The 15,953-nt window shown below is 45.0% G+C and overlaps 1 long non-coding RNA gene across 1 annotated transcript; it reads right to left on the reverse strand.

Annotated features, from left to right (window-relative positions):
- Window positions 1–1,207: 1,207 nt before the first annotated feature.
- On the reverse strand, window positions 1,208–15,479 carry LOC130854377 (uncharacterized). Its single transcript, XR_009053997.1, has 5 exons — window positions 15,389–15,479; window positions 14,266–14,419; window positions 13,826–13,903; window positions 8,932–9,080; window positions 1,208–3,388 (listed from the first exon to the last, which is right to left on the reverse strand). It is a non-coding gene; the product is annotated as an uncharacterized LOC130854377 (long non-coding RNA).
- Between the last annotated feature and the right edge of the window lie 474 nt (window positions 15,480–15,953).

The raw sequence follows: 15,953 nt of genomic DNA on the forward strand, positions 1-15,953 counted from the left end.
CAGCAAAAAAAAAAGACCCAACACAGCCAATAAAATAAATAAATTAATTAATTTTTAAAAAGACAACTAATCTAAAATAGGGAAAGGATCTGAATAGATATTTCTCCAAAGAAGATGTACAAATGGCCAATTTATATGAAAAGACACTCAGCATCATTAATCATCAGGGAAATGCAAATCAAACCAAAATGAGTTACCATTTCATACAATTAAGATGGCTGTAATAAGAAAAAATGGAAAATAATAAATGTTAATGATAATGTGGAAAAACTGGAATCCTCCTACATTGCTGACAGGAATGTAAATTGGTGTAGCTATTGTGTAAAATAACTTGAGATTTGCTCAAAAAGTTAAATATGGGATTTCCATATAACACTGCAATCCAACTCCTAGATATATACCCAAGAGAACTGAAAACAGATGCTCAAATAATTGCACCTGAGTGTTTGTAGCAGAATTATTCATAAGAGACAAAAAGTGGAAATTATCCACATGAACATCAGCTAAGGAATGAATAAATGAAATAAGGTGTATCTAAACAAGGAAAAGCTATCTGGCAATAAAAAGGAATGAAGTATTAATGCATGTTACAATCTGGATAAACTTTAAAAAAACAATGCTGGGCTTACCTGGTGGCACAGTGGTTAAGAATCTGCCTGCCAATGCAGGAGACATGGGTTCAGGCCCTGGTTCAGGAACATCCCACATGCCACGGAGCAACTAAGTCAGGGCACCACAACTATTGAGCCTGCGCTCTAAAGCCTGCAATCCACAACTACTGAGCCTGCATGCCACAACTACTGAAACCCACACGCCTAGAGCCCATGCTCTCCAACAAGAGAAGCCACAGCAATGAGAAGCTCGTGCACCGCAGCAAAGAGTGGCCCTCCCTCCCCGCAACTAGAGAAAGCTCACGTGCTGCAATGAAGACCCAACACAGCCAATTAAAAAAGAGAGGGAAAAAAACTGTATAATAAACAATGCTAAGCAAAAGAAGCAAGACACAGGGACTTACCTGGTGGCACAGTGGTTAAGAATCTGCCTGCCAAAAGCAGGGGACACAGGTTTGATTCCTGGTCTGGGAAGATCCCACATGCCGCGAAGCAAATAAGCCCATGCACCACAAGGGAGCCTGAGCTCTAGAGCCCATGAGCCACAACTACTGAGCCCACATGCCATAACTACTGAAGCCCATGTGCCTAGAGCCTGTGCTTCACAAGAGAAGCCAATACACTCAGAAGTCTGTGCACCACAACAAAGAATCGCCCCCACTTGCTACAACTAGAGAAAGCCCACACACAGCAATGAAGACCCAATGCAGACAATAAATAAATAAATTTATTTATTAAAAAAAATCCAGACACAAAAGGCAACATATTTTATGATTCCATACATTTATATATGGATGTCCAGAATAGGCAAATGCACAAGAATCTACTTTCTAAGTAGATAGTGTTGCTAGGAACTGGGTGGGGAAGGATGGGGAATAAATGCTAATGGGTATAGGGTTTTGTTTTGGAGTGATGAAAACGTTCTGGAATTAGATAACTGTGATGGTTACATAACCTTGTGAAGACACTAAAAATCACTGAATTGTACATTTTTAAATTGTAGATTTTATGATATTTGAATTCTACCTCAATTTTTAAGAGTATATATTCTTGGAGGACCTTGAAAAAGACGGCAGAGGAGTAGGATGTGGAGATCACCTTCCTCCCCACAAATATATCAAAAATACATCTACTTGTGGAGTGGCTCCTGCAGAACACTTTCTGAATGCCAGCAGGAGACCTCAGACTGCCAAAAAGGCAAGAAAGAGAATTTCCATGTAATTGGGTAGCACAAAGGAAAGAAGGGAAAAAGAGAGACAAAGAATCCTGAGGAGACCGGCTCCTCTGGGAGGGAGCTGTGAAGGGGGGGAAGGCTACCACACACTGGGGAGCCCCCTCACTGGTGGGGAAGGATGGGGGAGGGAGGAGCCTCGGAGCCCCAAGAAGAGAGAGCAATGGCAGGTGTGTGGAGGGAAGAACAGAGAGATACCCTCAAGGAGGATTCAGGCAGCACTCCCCAGCCAGAGAAGCTAAGCTACTCTCCTGAGACAGTGGTTGGGACCAGGTGCAGAGGCTTGGGCTTCCGAGAACAGACACCAGGGAGAGATCTGGGGCTGGCTGCATGAGAACAGCCTGGGGGCAGCTGCACCAGCAAGCTAGAAAGGAGTTTGGGGAAATTCCTGGGCCAGATGCAGAGGCAGGGAACTTTTGTTTCAGAGTGCTCGGGAGGAAATTCCCTCTCCGCGAACTCATAAGCTGCAAAGCTGCATGACCCGCAGCTGCTAGATCGAAAAGCCCACCTGCCAGGCCCTGCACCCCCACCCTGCCACACACCACTAAGCCCAACAACAGCCTGCCCTACCTGCCACTGAGCCCCACTGCCTGCCCACCTGCTGCCACCAAGGGTCCTGTGTGTAAGGCAAGTCATTGGCCACACCCTCCCAGCAGCAGGTGAAGTCCACCAACACAGAGTCCCATGTTCAGGACCAACTTCCCTGGGAGAATGCACAGCACACCTCAGGCTAACACTGACCTCTGCTGCTACAAGTACTCCCACAGATTTCAATTAGAATGCCATATCCCTCCCTCCCCCCGACCTGAAGTTGCAAGTGAGCCCCAATCACCCTCTTTCACCCCCTCTTGCCTGGGCAGGGAACTGACTCCTGAGAGCAAGCCACATACACAGAAGGGACCAAAACCAAAACTGATCCCTGAGGACTGCAGGACCAAAGAAGAGAAAGAGAAACAGCTGCAGGAGGAGCAGATTTAATACCCACAATAGGCTTGATAGACCCTGCATATATGGATCACCTGAATAGACAAGTGTTTCTACAATAGAGACTGTAGACATAGGGGACAACTGGGGGCTGTGGGGACAATTACACACAGGACTAATACCATATCACAATCTGAGTTCTCCACAGTCCTCTCCACAGCAGGTGCAGAGCCCTATCTAAAAGTATTGGAGGACTTCTTGGTATGTTTGTCTTGTTTCTGGTCTTAGGTATTTGTTAGTTTAATCTTTATTGTATATATTTGTATGTGGATTTGTTTGTAATTGGTATGAATACTCCCTTCTTTCTTTTCTTTGCTCTCTCTTTCTTTCTTCTCTTTGGTTTCTTTTCCTCTCTCTTTGCAAGTGCAAGTGTGCACATCTTCTTGTGTGATTTTGGCTGATCAGAGTTGCTTTCACCACCAGTCTTGGGAATCTGAATGTCCTTTCCCCTTCTTCCCTTTTTTCTTCCTTTTTTTTTCCTCTGCTCTCTTTCTACCTCCTTTTTCTCCATGCTGTGCAGCTTCCAGAGTCTTGGGGCCCCAGCTGGGGGTCAAACCTGGATCTTGGAGAGAGCAGAGCAGAGTCCAGGATGTTGGATTACTGGAGAACTCCTGACCTCATGCAATATTATTCAGCAAGTACTCCCCAGAGTTCTCGTTCTCAATACCAAGCTCCAAATCCAACCAAAGGCCAGTAAGCTCCAGTGCTTGATACCTCAAGCCAAACAGAACAGAGACAAGAGGAATTACTACTAGGCAGCACAGGGAAAGGAGACAGCAAATACTATAAATTAAACAAAATGAGAAAACAAGAAACACCTTGCAGGCAAAGAAGCAAGATAAAAAACCACAAGACCAAATAAATGAAGAAGAAATTGGCAAATTGCCTGAAAAATAATTCAGAGTAATGATAATAAAGATGATCCAAAATCTAAAAACAAAATAGAGAAAATACAAGAAACACTTAATAAGGACCTAGAAGAACTAAAGAGCAAACAAATAGTAATGAACAATACAATAACTAACATTAAAAATAATCTAGATGGTATAAACAGCAAAATAACTGAGACAGAAGAATGAGTAAGTGAGTTGGAAGGTAGAATGGGGGAAATAACTGCCATGGAGCAGGAAAAAGGAAAAAGAATAAAAAGAATGGAAAACAGTCTCAGAGATCTCAGGGATAACATTAAGCATACCAACATTCACATCATAGGCGTCCCAGAAGAAGAAGAAGAAAAGAAAGGGTCTGAGAAAGTATTTGAGGAGATTGTGGTGGAAAACTTCCCCAACATGGGAAATGAAATAGTAAACCAGATCCAAGAAGTGCAGAGAGTCCCATACAGAATAAACCCAAGGAGAAACACACTGAGCCACATATTCATCAAACTAACAAAAATTAAACACAAAGAAAAAATGTTAAAAGCAGCAAGACAAAAGCAACAAATAACATATAAGGGAAAACCCATAAGGATAACAGCTGACCTTTCTACAGAAACTCTGCAGGCCAGAAGGGAGTGGCAGGATATACTTAAAGTCTTGAAAGAGAAAAACCTACAGCCAAGAATACTCTATCCAGCAAGAATCTCATTCAGATTTGATGGAGAAATCAAAAGCTTTACAGACAAGCAACAGCTAAGAGAATTCAGCACCACAAAACCAGCTCTACAACAATGGCTAAAGGAACTCTTCTAGGCAGGAAACACAAGAGAAGGAAAAGACCTACAAAAACACAGCCAAAACAATTAAGAAAATGATAATAGGAACATACATGTCAATAATTACCTTAAATGTAAATGGATTAAATGCTCCAACCAAAAGACACAGACTGGCTGAATGGATACAAAAACAAGACCCTTATATATGCTGTCTACAAGAAACCCACTTCAGAGCTTCCTAGGTGGTACAGCGGTTGAGAATCCGCCTGCCAATGCAGGGGACATGGGTTCAATCCCTGCTCCAGGAAGATTCCACATGCCGCGGAGCAACTAAGCCTGTGCGCCACAACTATTGAGCCCATGCACCACAACTATTGAGCCCATGTGCTGCAACTACTGAAGCCCATGCACCTAGAGCCTGTGCTCTGCAACAAGAGAAGCCACAGCAGTGAGGAGCCTGCACACCACAACAAAGAATATCCCCCACTCACTGCAACTAAAGAAAGCCCACGCACAGCAAAATAAATAAATAAATAAATAAAAATAAATTTATTTTTTAAAAAAGAAACCCACTTCAGACCTAGGGACACATACAGACTGAAAGTAAGGGGATGGAAAAAGATATTCCATGCAAATGGAAGTCAAAAGAAAGCTGGAGCAGCAATACTCATATCAGATAAATTACACCTTAAAGTAAAGACTATTACAAAAGACAAGGAAGGACATTACATAATGATCAAGGGATCAATCCAAGAAGAAGATATAACAATTGTAAATATCTATGCACCCAACATAGAAGCACCTCAATACATAAGGCATATGCTAACAGCCATAAAAAGGGAAAATCAACAGTAACACAATAATAGTAGAGGACTTTAACACCCCTCTTACACCAATGGACAGATCATCCAAACAGAAAATAAATAAGGAAACACAAGCTTTAAAGGACACCTTAGACCATCTTAACTTAATTGATATTTATAGGACATTCTATCCAAAAACTACAGAATACATTTTCTTCTCAAGTGCACATGAAACATTCTCCAGGATAGATCACATCTGGGGACACAAATCAAGCCTTGGTAAATTCAAGAATACTGAAATCATATCAAGTATCTTCTCTGACCACAATGCCATGAGATTAGATATCAATTACAGGAAAAAAAAAACTGTAAAAAGTACAAACACATGGAGGCTAAACAAGATGCCACTAAACAACCATGAAGTCACTGCAGAAATCAAAGCAGAAATAAAAAAATACCTAGAAACAAATGACAATGAAAACACAACAACCCAAAACCTATGGGATGCAGCAAAAGCAGTTCTAAGAGGGAGATTTATAGCAAAACAATTCTACCTCAAGAAACAAGAAAAATATCGAATAAACAACCTAAACTTACACCTAAAACAATTAGAGAAAGAAGAACAAAAAAACCCCAAAGTGAACAGAAGGAAAGAGATCATAAAGATCAGATCAGAAATAAATGAAAAAGAAATGAAGGAAACAATAGCAAAGATCAATAAAACTTAAAGCTGGTTCTTTGAGAAGATAAATAAAATTGATAAACCATTAGGCAGGCTCATCAGGTAAAAAAAGGGAGAAGACACAAATCAACAGAATTAGAAATGAAAAAAGGAGAAGTGACAACTGACACCACAGAAATACAAAAGATCATAAGAGGTTACTAGAAGCAAGTATATGGCAATAAATTGGATAACCTGGAAGAAATGGATAAATTCTTAGAAAAGTAAAATCTTCCAAGACTGAACCAGGAAGAAATAGAAAATATGAACAGACAAATCACAACACTGAAATTGAGAGAGTGATTAAAAAACTCCCAACGAACAAAAGCCCAGGACCAGATGGCTTCCCAGGCGAATTCTATCAAACATTTAGAGAAGAGCTAACACCCATCCTTCTCAAACTCTTCCAAAATATAGCAGAAGGAAGAACACTCCCAAACTCATTCCACGAGGCCACCATCAGACTGATACAAAAACCAGACAAAGATGCCACACACACACACACACAAGAAAATTACAGGTCAATATCACTGATGAATATAGATGCAAAAATCCTCAACAAAATACTAGCTAACAGAATCCAACAGCACATTAAAAAGATCATACACCATGATCAAGTGGGTTTATCCCTGGAATGCAAGACTTCTTCAGTGTATGCAAATCAATCAATGTGATACATCACATTAACAAATTGAAGGATAAAAACCATATGATCATCTCTAGATGCAGGAAAAGCTTTTGACAAAACTCAACATCCACTTATGATAAAAAAAAAATTCTCCAGAAAGTGGCATAGAAGGAAGTTACCTCAACATAATAAAAGCCATATATGACAAACCAACAGCTAACATCATTCTCAATGGTGAAAAACTGACAGCATTCCCTCTAAAACAGGAACAAGACAAGGGTGCCCACTCTCACCACTATTATTCAACATAGTTTTAGAAGTGTTAGCCACAGTAATCAGAGCAGAAAAACAAATAAAAGGAATTCAAATTGGAAAAGAAGTAGTAAAATTGTCACTCATTGCAGATGACATGATATTATACATAGAAAGCCCTAAAGAAGAGTCCAGAAAACTGCTAGCACTAATTGATGAATTTAGTAAAGTAGCAGGATACAAAATTAATGCACAGAAATCTCTTGCATTCCTATACACTAACAACAAAAGATCAGAAAGAGAAATTAAGGAAATAATCCCATTTACCATTGCAACCAAAAGAATAGAATACCTAGGAATAAACCTGCCTAAAGAGTCAAAAGACCTGCGTGCAGAAAACTATAGACACTGAAGAAAGAAATCAAAGATGATACAGACAGATGGAAGGACATACCATGTTCTTGGATTGGAAGAATCAACATTGTGAAAATGACTATAGTACCCAAAGCAATTTACAGATTCAATGCAAACCCTATCAAATTACCAATGGCATTTTTCACAGAATTAGAACAAGCAATTTTATGATTTGTATGGAAACGAAACGCAAAAGACCCCGAAAGCCAAAGCAATCTTGAGAATGAAAGATGGAACTTCAAACTATACTACAAGGCTATACTACAAGGCTACAGTGATCAAGACAGTATAGTACTGCCACAAAACAGAAATATAGATCAATGGAGCACAATAGAGAGTCCAGAGATAAACCCACACACATATGGGCACCTTATCTTTGACAAAGGAGGCAAGAATATAGAATGGGAAAAAGCCTCTTTAATAACTGATGCTGGCAAAATTGGAAAGCTACATGTAAAAGAATGAAATCAGAACACTTCCTAACACCATACACAAAAATAAACTCAAAATGGATTAAAGACCTACATGTAAGGCCAGACACTATGAAAGTCTTAGAGGAAAACATAGGCAGAACACTCTATGACATAAACCAAAGCAAAATCCTATTTTAACCCTCCACCTAGAATAATGGAAATAAAATCAAAAATAAACAAATGGGACCTAATGAAACTTAAAAGCTTTTGCACAGCAAAAGAAATCATAAACAAGACAAGAAGACAGCCCTCGGAATGGGAGAAAATATTTGCCAATGAAGATACTGACAAAGGATTAATCTCCAAAATATACAAGCAGCTCATTCAGCTCAATATCAAAAAAGCAAATAACCCAGTCCACAATTGGGCAGAAGTCCTAAAAAGACATTTCTCCAAAGAAGACATACAGATGGCTAACAAACACATAAAAAGATGCTCAACATCACTAATCATTAGAGAAATGCAAGTCAAAGCCACAATGAGGTATCACATCTCACCAGTCACAATGGGCATCATCAAAAAATCTAGAAACAATAAATGCTGGAGAGGGTGTGGAGAAAAGGGAACCCTCTTGAATTGTTGGTGGGAATGTAAATTGATACAGCAACACAAGGCAGAATGCAAGGAAGATAGACTTTATTAGAGAGAAGAGTTGCTGCAAGAACAGCAGGCAACTTCCTGGTAGCCAGGGAAAGTTGACACTGAGCATGGGTTGCTTGCCTGTTTTCATAGCCAGGGAAACTGTGGTTATTTGCTGACTGGGCAGATTATGTATACCTTTAGTGTGCTGAGCGGTAGAAAAAATGGGGCAAATATCTTTCCTTATATGGGATAGGCAATGGACATGACATGCTGCTTGGGAGGGCTTTGGAATATTTCAATTGTTGCATTGTACAGTGTCATAGGAGTCCTGTAACTTTATGTCCTGGCAATATTGGCCCTTTGAGTTTACCTTGTTCTCTGGCCTTGGAGCACACCACATTTCCCCCTCTCTTTATTTAAAGTGCCAATTCTTTGGCCCTATAGGATACCCTGCTCATGTCTATATGCCTAGCTCCCTCTCAGGTGTTCAGGACCCCTTTTGTAAGGGAAAAGGGTAATGACCTCTCTGGCTGCTTCCTGCTGGGCAGGGGCATCCTAGGGCCCTGGGTTATCATCACCTGCTCTCTGTAGGGTACACCTAGGGAGGGGTGGGGGCTCCATGGAACCTGATGGCAACTTTTTCAAGTGTTGTCCGGGTGTTGGCTGGCCGATATTCTTGTTGCATTACCATTTGGAGGCTTATTGGTTGTATCCTAGAAGAGAAAAACTTAACAAGGAGATTAAAAATACATGGTCCAAAGATCAGTAGAAGTATGAAGACTGCTCTAGGGCCTAGGAAAGGGGCTAGCCAGGACCAGATATTAGTCTTGAAGTCCCACCAGTCGGATCCCCCTGAGGCTTCTTTCGTATAAAACCCACTAGCTCTTTTAATATCACAAATTTTGCCTGATTGGTTGACCAAAAAATTGCATTCCTCCTTTAACATTGCACAGGTCCCACCTTGGTTAGCTGTTAGTAAGTCTAAAGCTCTCCTATTCTGTAAAACCACTCCTGCTAGAGAATTTATCTGTTCTCGTAGAGTGTTATTTGAGCTGCTAGGTTAGTAATCTGTTGCATGAGCTTGAGAGAGAGCTGTCAGGCAGTAAAAATAGAGTTTAGGAGTCCTGTTGAGCCTGTTCCCATACCAAAGATAATCCCTAGGATTGATATTACAGTGAGGGCTGCCCGCTTCCAGTCATGTGATTGACAGCATAAGGGAAGTGGGACACTGTCATTTAGAAACTTGGGAATAATGTATGTAAAGGTACAAGTCCCCGTCTGGTTGGCTGGAAGACATAAATAGAGGAAATAGGTGCGACCTGTAGAATCCAAGCAGACGTCTAAAGTGATGTTGAAGTAGGGTTTCCCTAAATGGGTACAGGAAAGTTTTATGCCCTCATAAGGTGGTAGCTAAAGTCATGCCAGCTAAGGGGGAGAGGCAAGCAATCTTTGAGGGATAGCAGGGAAAGGTATAATCTCAGTTTGAAGAAGGAATAGTAGGGTTCCGCCCTATGTCATAGTCCTCAGATGTCTTGAGTTTTCTGCAGCCTTCTTGTTTAATATTAGAGGGTTGGAACCAAAAATTGTGGTTCTGAGAGGGACAGTTTGGGGACGGGGTGGGGCAGAAAGAGGTCCCAAAATTGCTAGTTTGTGTCCAATCGGTAGTGATATTAGGAGACTTGGGGAAGTAAATGTAGAAAGGGGAATCAAAATAATAAGCATGAAGATGGTTTGCTTTGTCGTCGGTTATCAGGGAAACCCATGACCGGTGTGTCTCTATTGCTGACTTGGTCAGATATTTCTTGAGGGCTCGATTGGCTCTTTCCACCTTGCCTGACACCTGAAGATGCCATGCTAAATGAAGATAACTGATGTGGAGGGCCTTGCTGACCCCTTGGGTTAGACTTGAAATGATGGTGGGGCCACTGTCTGATTGTAAATAGCATGGTAGCCTGAATCAGGGTATGATATGTTCCACGAGAGCAGTGGTAACCTCGGATGCTCTCTCGGTGTTAGTAGGGAAGGCCTCTGTCCATCCCGCGGAGGTGTCCACCATGACTAGCAGATAGTTGAAGGCTTTACAAGAGGGCATGTGGGTGAAATCTATCCGCCAGTCTTCTCCTGGTTGGTTCCCTTGCCTTTGGATAGGATGGAATAGCGGCAGGAGGGGCGGGGGAGCTGTTTATAGCCCCCTCTGGGTTGGCCTGGCATATAGATTGGAGTGTGGAGAGGATTCCTTTTCCTGTGAATATTGTCCCTTCCAGTCTGTAGAGGGAATTGGGTCCTAAATGGGCATCCTGATGAAGGTGGTTTAGAATCTTCCATTGGGAGGCTTCTGGTAAAAGAAGTTTGGTGTCTGGGCTTTGTAGCCACCCCTCAGGGGTGAGAGTGAACCCACGGTTTTGTCCCTCTTTAAGTTCTGATGGTGAGTACCATGGGGGTGAAGACTCTAAACCTAGGATCAAGGGGGCCTGTAGGATATTTTGGGTGGCCCTTTTGGCCTCTCTATCTGCCATATTATTTCCTTTAGTTATGTCTGATGGGTCCTTTTGGTGTGTCCTGCAGTGGATGAGAGCTACTTCCTTAGGGGATTTTATGGCCTCCAATAGGTCCAGGACTTCTGTTTCATGCTTGACTGGGGTGGTATGTGTGGTTACTAGGCCCGTTTCCTTCCAAGAGGCCTCATGAGCATGGACTACATGGAAGGTGTATGCTGAGTCTGTGTAAATGTTAATTTGCAGTCCTGTGCCGAATCAGAGTGTTCTAGTTAGTGCTTTAAGCTCTGCTTTCTGAGCAGAGGAAGTTACCCCATGGAGTGGGCCTGACTCTATTACCCCTATTAAACTGGCTATTGCATATCCTGAAACATTTTGACCTTCTTGAATAGGACTGTTGCCCTCCATAAACCATTCTGCATCTGGATTGGGTAAATGTATATATTGTAGATCTGGTCTTGCACTGTAGGCATGATCAATAATTTCTAGATAGGAATGTAGTAGAGGGGTGTCATGATTTGGGTTGGGCAAGACAGTGGCGGGGTTTACAGTGGTGGTGTCCCATACTTCTGGGGAACTTGGCGGAGGATATGGGATGGGACTTAGAGTAGGCTTCGTGGTGGCTGTTAAGGCCATATTTACTGGAGTAAATGATAAAGTAGCTTTAAGTTTTGTTAAAAGGTCTCGGCCTAACAGAGGTGTAGGACAGGCCAGGAGGCCTAGGAAAGAATGTGTGAATAGAGCATTTTCAAGAGAACAAGGTAAGGGAGCTGTGAAATGGCCATAAGAGGGTTGTCCATCTATCCCTGTTAGGAGGATCGAGGAATGGTGAGTGGGAGAAGAGAAGGAAGTCAGGGCTGAGTGAGTAGCCCCAGTGCCAATCAGAAAGGTTATAGTAACCCCTGCCACACCCAGGGTTACCCGCAGCTCCTGCATTCTTATGGGGAACACAGGGGCCTGCATATAGAGCCCCAGGCACCTTCAGTCATCCACATTCAGGAGCTCCAGCTCTAAAGCATAATCTGGTTCCTGTTCCTGAGAGGCAGCCACCACCACCAGGGGCAACTGGCCTTCGTTTTGGCCCAGGGGGCCGGGTCCTGAATTACCCCAGTTGTTGGGTGGCTCTGGCTTTGGCCTACCCACTTGAGGGCAGGAGGGACAACTCCTTTTCCAATGGCCCTTTTGGCGACAGTAAGGGCATGGGGTATCAGGTGGTGGGGTGTGGCAGCTCCCGACAATGTGCCCCTGCTGACCGCACTGGTAGCAGGTCAATAGCAGTCTCTGAGAAGAGGGAGGGATTCCCATGGGTCCCTGTCATGGGAGGGACGGAGTAATGGCAAGGGGCACACACTGAGCACGTCCTTTTAGTTTTTCTTCCTTTCTTGTTCTCGCCTATTCCTGGAAACCTCCTCCCTGTTGTTAAAGACGTTAAAGGCCGTGTCGAGTGGGACAGAGAATGGGGTCTGTGGGCCCTGTTCTAAGTTCCATAATTTTTCTTATGTCAGGGGATGCCCGACTTATAAAGTGAACTGCAAGTGTAGTCTGACCTTCAGGGGTCTCAGGGTCTAGGTTGGTGTATTTCCTCATAGCCTCTGCCAATCGGGCCTGAAAAAGGGCCAGATTCTCAGAGGACTCTTGTGTAACTTCTCTGAGTTTATTATAATTGACAGGTTTGATGACTGCCTTTTTCATACCTTCTAGTAGGCAGGTAATCATGTAATTTCTCCTGGTGAGCCCTCCTGCTGGCCCATTTTCATTTGCTTGATATTTCCACCCTGGGTCTGTCCGTGGGACTCCTTCTGCCCCTGTTCAGTTCTCATTAGGAATTTGGGCATAGGCCTCGTCTGCCCAGGCCTGAGCCAAGGCCCAGATCCTGGTTCTTTCTTCATGTGCACAGCAGGTAGTTAGGAGTATATGAATATCTTGCCAGATAGGTCAAAGGCTACGGTAAGGGCTTGAAATTCCCTGATAAAAGTGGAAGAGTCCTGGCTAAAGGAGCCTAGTTGACGCTGGATATGAGAGAGATCAGACATGGGGAAGGGGACATGAACTCTGATAGTACCTTGGTCTCCATTAGCAACCTCTCGTAAAGGAAGCATATTGGAGCCTGATGTAGAGTGCTGGGCTGTCCGTGACCCAGTGTGGGGAGGGGAGGGATGATTTGATTTGAGTCTGGGTATGGGGTGGGGGTCGGGGAGCAGAAGGTTGAGGAGGTGAGCGCGACCAGGGACAGGAAGGGTCATCTAAAATATCTAATGGAGGGGGAGAGGGGCAGGGTAGTGGAGCTGATGGGGAAGGAGAAGGAAGAGGATGAGGCAATAGAGTGGCGGTGGAGAGACACATGTGACAGGAGCCACTCAGGCTCGGATTCTAACTGAGGGCCACGAAGGCCTGGATATATGGAACCTCGGAATCTTTTCCTAGTTTCCAACAATAGAGATTAGGTTGGAGGATTGTGTTATGATTTAGTATCCCATTAAGAGGCCATTTTTTTTGGTCTCCTAGTCTGCACTGGGGCCAAGCCTCATGACAAAAGAAAATGAGCCTCTTCTTTTTGAGATTGTCTGAGTTAAACTTCTTCCATTTCCTGAGAATACACACCAAGAGGTGAGTAGAAGGGGCTAGACATTTTTGACCCCATTCTTAGCCCTGATGCCATAGGATGGGGTAGGGCTATTGAGAATCACTGGCGCGCAAAAAGGCCTCCCCCTTTGCCTCAGTGATGTCTCCGTGCGTCTGTGGCACTAGTGAGAAAACCGCGCAGCTGAGGAACCAGTGAGATCTGTGCACCTGAGGCACCAGAGAGAAAACCGTGTGGCTGAGGCACAAAATGCCAACCATCTCGACTGTCAATCTGACTGAGAAAGATGGCCCTTGAGAAACCATGTGTCTGAGGCACCCGTGGGAAATCGTGTGTCTGTGGCACCCATGAAAGCAGAGAGGGGAGTTCCTGGTGGTTAGCCGGGCATTGACTCACTGTTAGAAGATCCTCAGGGACAGGAAGAAGTTTTCAGGATGATCTAGAGGTGGCGAGATTCTTTGGAGTCAGTCCAGGCTGGAGAGGAAGCAGAGGTAATAAGAAAAGAGGACTGAGGATCCCACCTTTTAACCCTACCGAGGAGGCTGTGGCCAAGGGACTGTGGGCTTTATGTTTTGCTTCAACCACTATGTGCCTCACATTGCACGGAAGTTGTCTTGCTGGGGACAGATGCTCTAAGCCTGGTCTGTCTGTGACCCCCTTATCCTTTCACAGGAGTCTTCAAGCGGCAGGTACCCTAATGGCTTTTAAATGCCTGACCCATGCCCGCACAATATCAATTGGCCTAGTCCTCAGTCAGGAGGAAGACAGAGGGATCCTCATCCATTCCGGGCGGCAGCTACTGGGGCGCAGGGAACTGTGGAGCCTTTGGAACCCACCTGGATATGGCCCCAGCCGCAGTTTCTCTGTTGCTTCCACAGCCACCTGCCTGTTCACAGGTCCCAAGGAGTGCGGAGAGGAAGTGGGGGAAGAGATCTTCCCCTGGGAGAAGTTCCCCATACAGGCCACCAAATGTGGTCGTCCAAGTGTGGGCTGGAAAAGAATTTCCAGACACAAGGCAGAATGCAAGGAATTAGCGTTTATTAGAGAGAAGGGACTCTGCAAGAACAGCGGGCCGACTTCCTGGTAGCCAGGGAAAGTCGACCCTGAGCATGGGTTGCTTGCTTGTTTTTATAGCCAGGGAACCTGCAGTTATCTGCTGACTGGGCAGAGAACGTATACTTTTAGTGTGCTGAGTGGGAGAAAAATGGGGCAAATATCTTTCCTTATATGGGATGGGCAAGGGACATGGTATGCTGCTTGGGAAAGTTTTGGGACATCACAATTGTTGCATTGCACAGAGTGACAGGAGTCCTATAACTCTCTGTTCCAGCAATATTGGCCCTTTGAGTCTATCTTGTTCTTGGTCCTTGGAGCATACCACAGTTACCACAATCTTTTGGGTTTCTACATACAGGTCTGTTTTGTTTTGGGTGTTTAATAAAACAAAATATTTCTTGCCCTTCATTCTCTCTGACTTCTCCTCTAGATTCTATGATCTAATACCTGTTTCGTCAGTTAAGATTGCTTTCAGCTCTAGAAACTAACAGTCCCTCTAAGGGTCTGACCTAGGCATGGGCTCTGCGGCCAGCCACGTCCAGAGGGAAGATTTACGGGGGAGGAGGTGGCTTTTAGAAGCCAAGTTCCAGGTCCCCAGGTACCAGGTACCGTATTTCTATTTTAGGCAGTGGAGTTAACGTTTCAGATACCCAGAGGGGGACTTCCGTGTGTGCTTGTGAAAGGCCTAAGGACCCGCCAGGTGCGGCGGTCCGACTGCACAGCGCACGCCGGCGGGGCTGCGAGCTGGAGGAGTAGGCGGAGTGGCGGGGCGGACGGAGGCAGCAGCTGACCTGGCCTAGCCCCAGGTACCTCAGGCCGTCCTGTGCAGGCAGCCAGCGGCGCAGGCCCCTTGGTGGCCCGCAAGAAATCCAGTCTCACCACCAGCATCTCGTGGAGACGTACCTGCCTGCAGGGTGAAACCAACCATCCTCTGCCAGCCCGCCGCGCTGAACCTGCGCCGGCGGAAGCTGCTGGGAAAGAAAACGCACTTTTCTTGGCGCTGCAGGACCACCCTCGGCCCGCCCCTAGGGGCAGGGCGGGAGGCGGGGCCCTCGCCATGCATTCTGGGAGCTGTAGTCTCAGCCGCTGCAGCCGGAGGCTTGCGGGGCTGCAGGACTACAATTCCCAGGATGCACAGGGCATGGGGGTGGGGGTGTCGGTGGCCAACCGTCGCGCGCATAGACTGGCCGGGCTGTGTGTGCGCTTGGTGGCTGTTGGAAGCGCAGCCGCCTGGGGACTCTGGTCCTGCCTTTGCCCATCCAGTGAAGTGAGTCGCGGGGAGGACAGTGAGGGCTGAGGCTGGCGGTGGGGAGTTAGGAGGATGTGAAGGCTGCGACCTGCAGCCTCCGGCCTGCCCCGTGCAACTCGCTTTTGCCCGACGTCAGGTTTTGGCCCTCGCCCCTACCCGCCAACGCGCCCCGTCCGCCGCTTGGTTCTTTCTCCCGTCCGTGTGCCCAGTCCAGGCCAA

Source organism: Hippopotamus amphibius, chromosome 5 (genome assembly GCF_030028045.1).
Source record: "Hippopotamus amphibius kiboko isolate mHipAmp2 chromosome 5, mHipAmp2.hap2, whole genome shotgun sequence".
NCBI lineage: Eukaryota > Metazoa > Chordata > Mammalia > Artiodactyla > Hippopotamidae > Hippopotamus > Hippopotamus amphibius.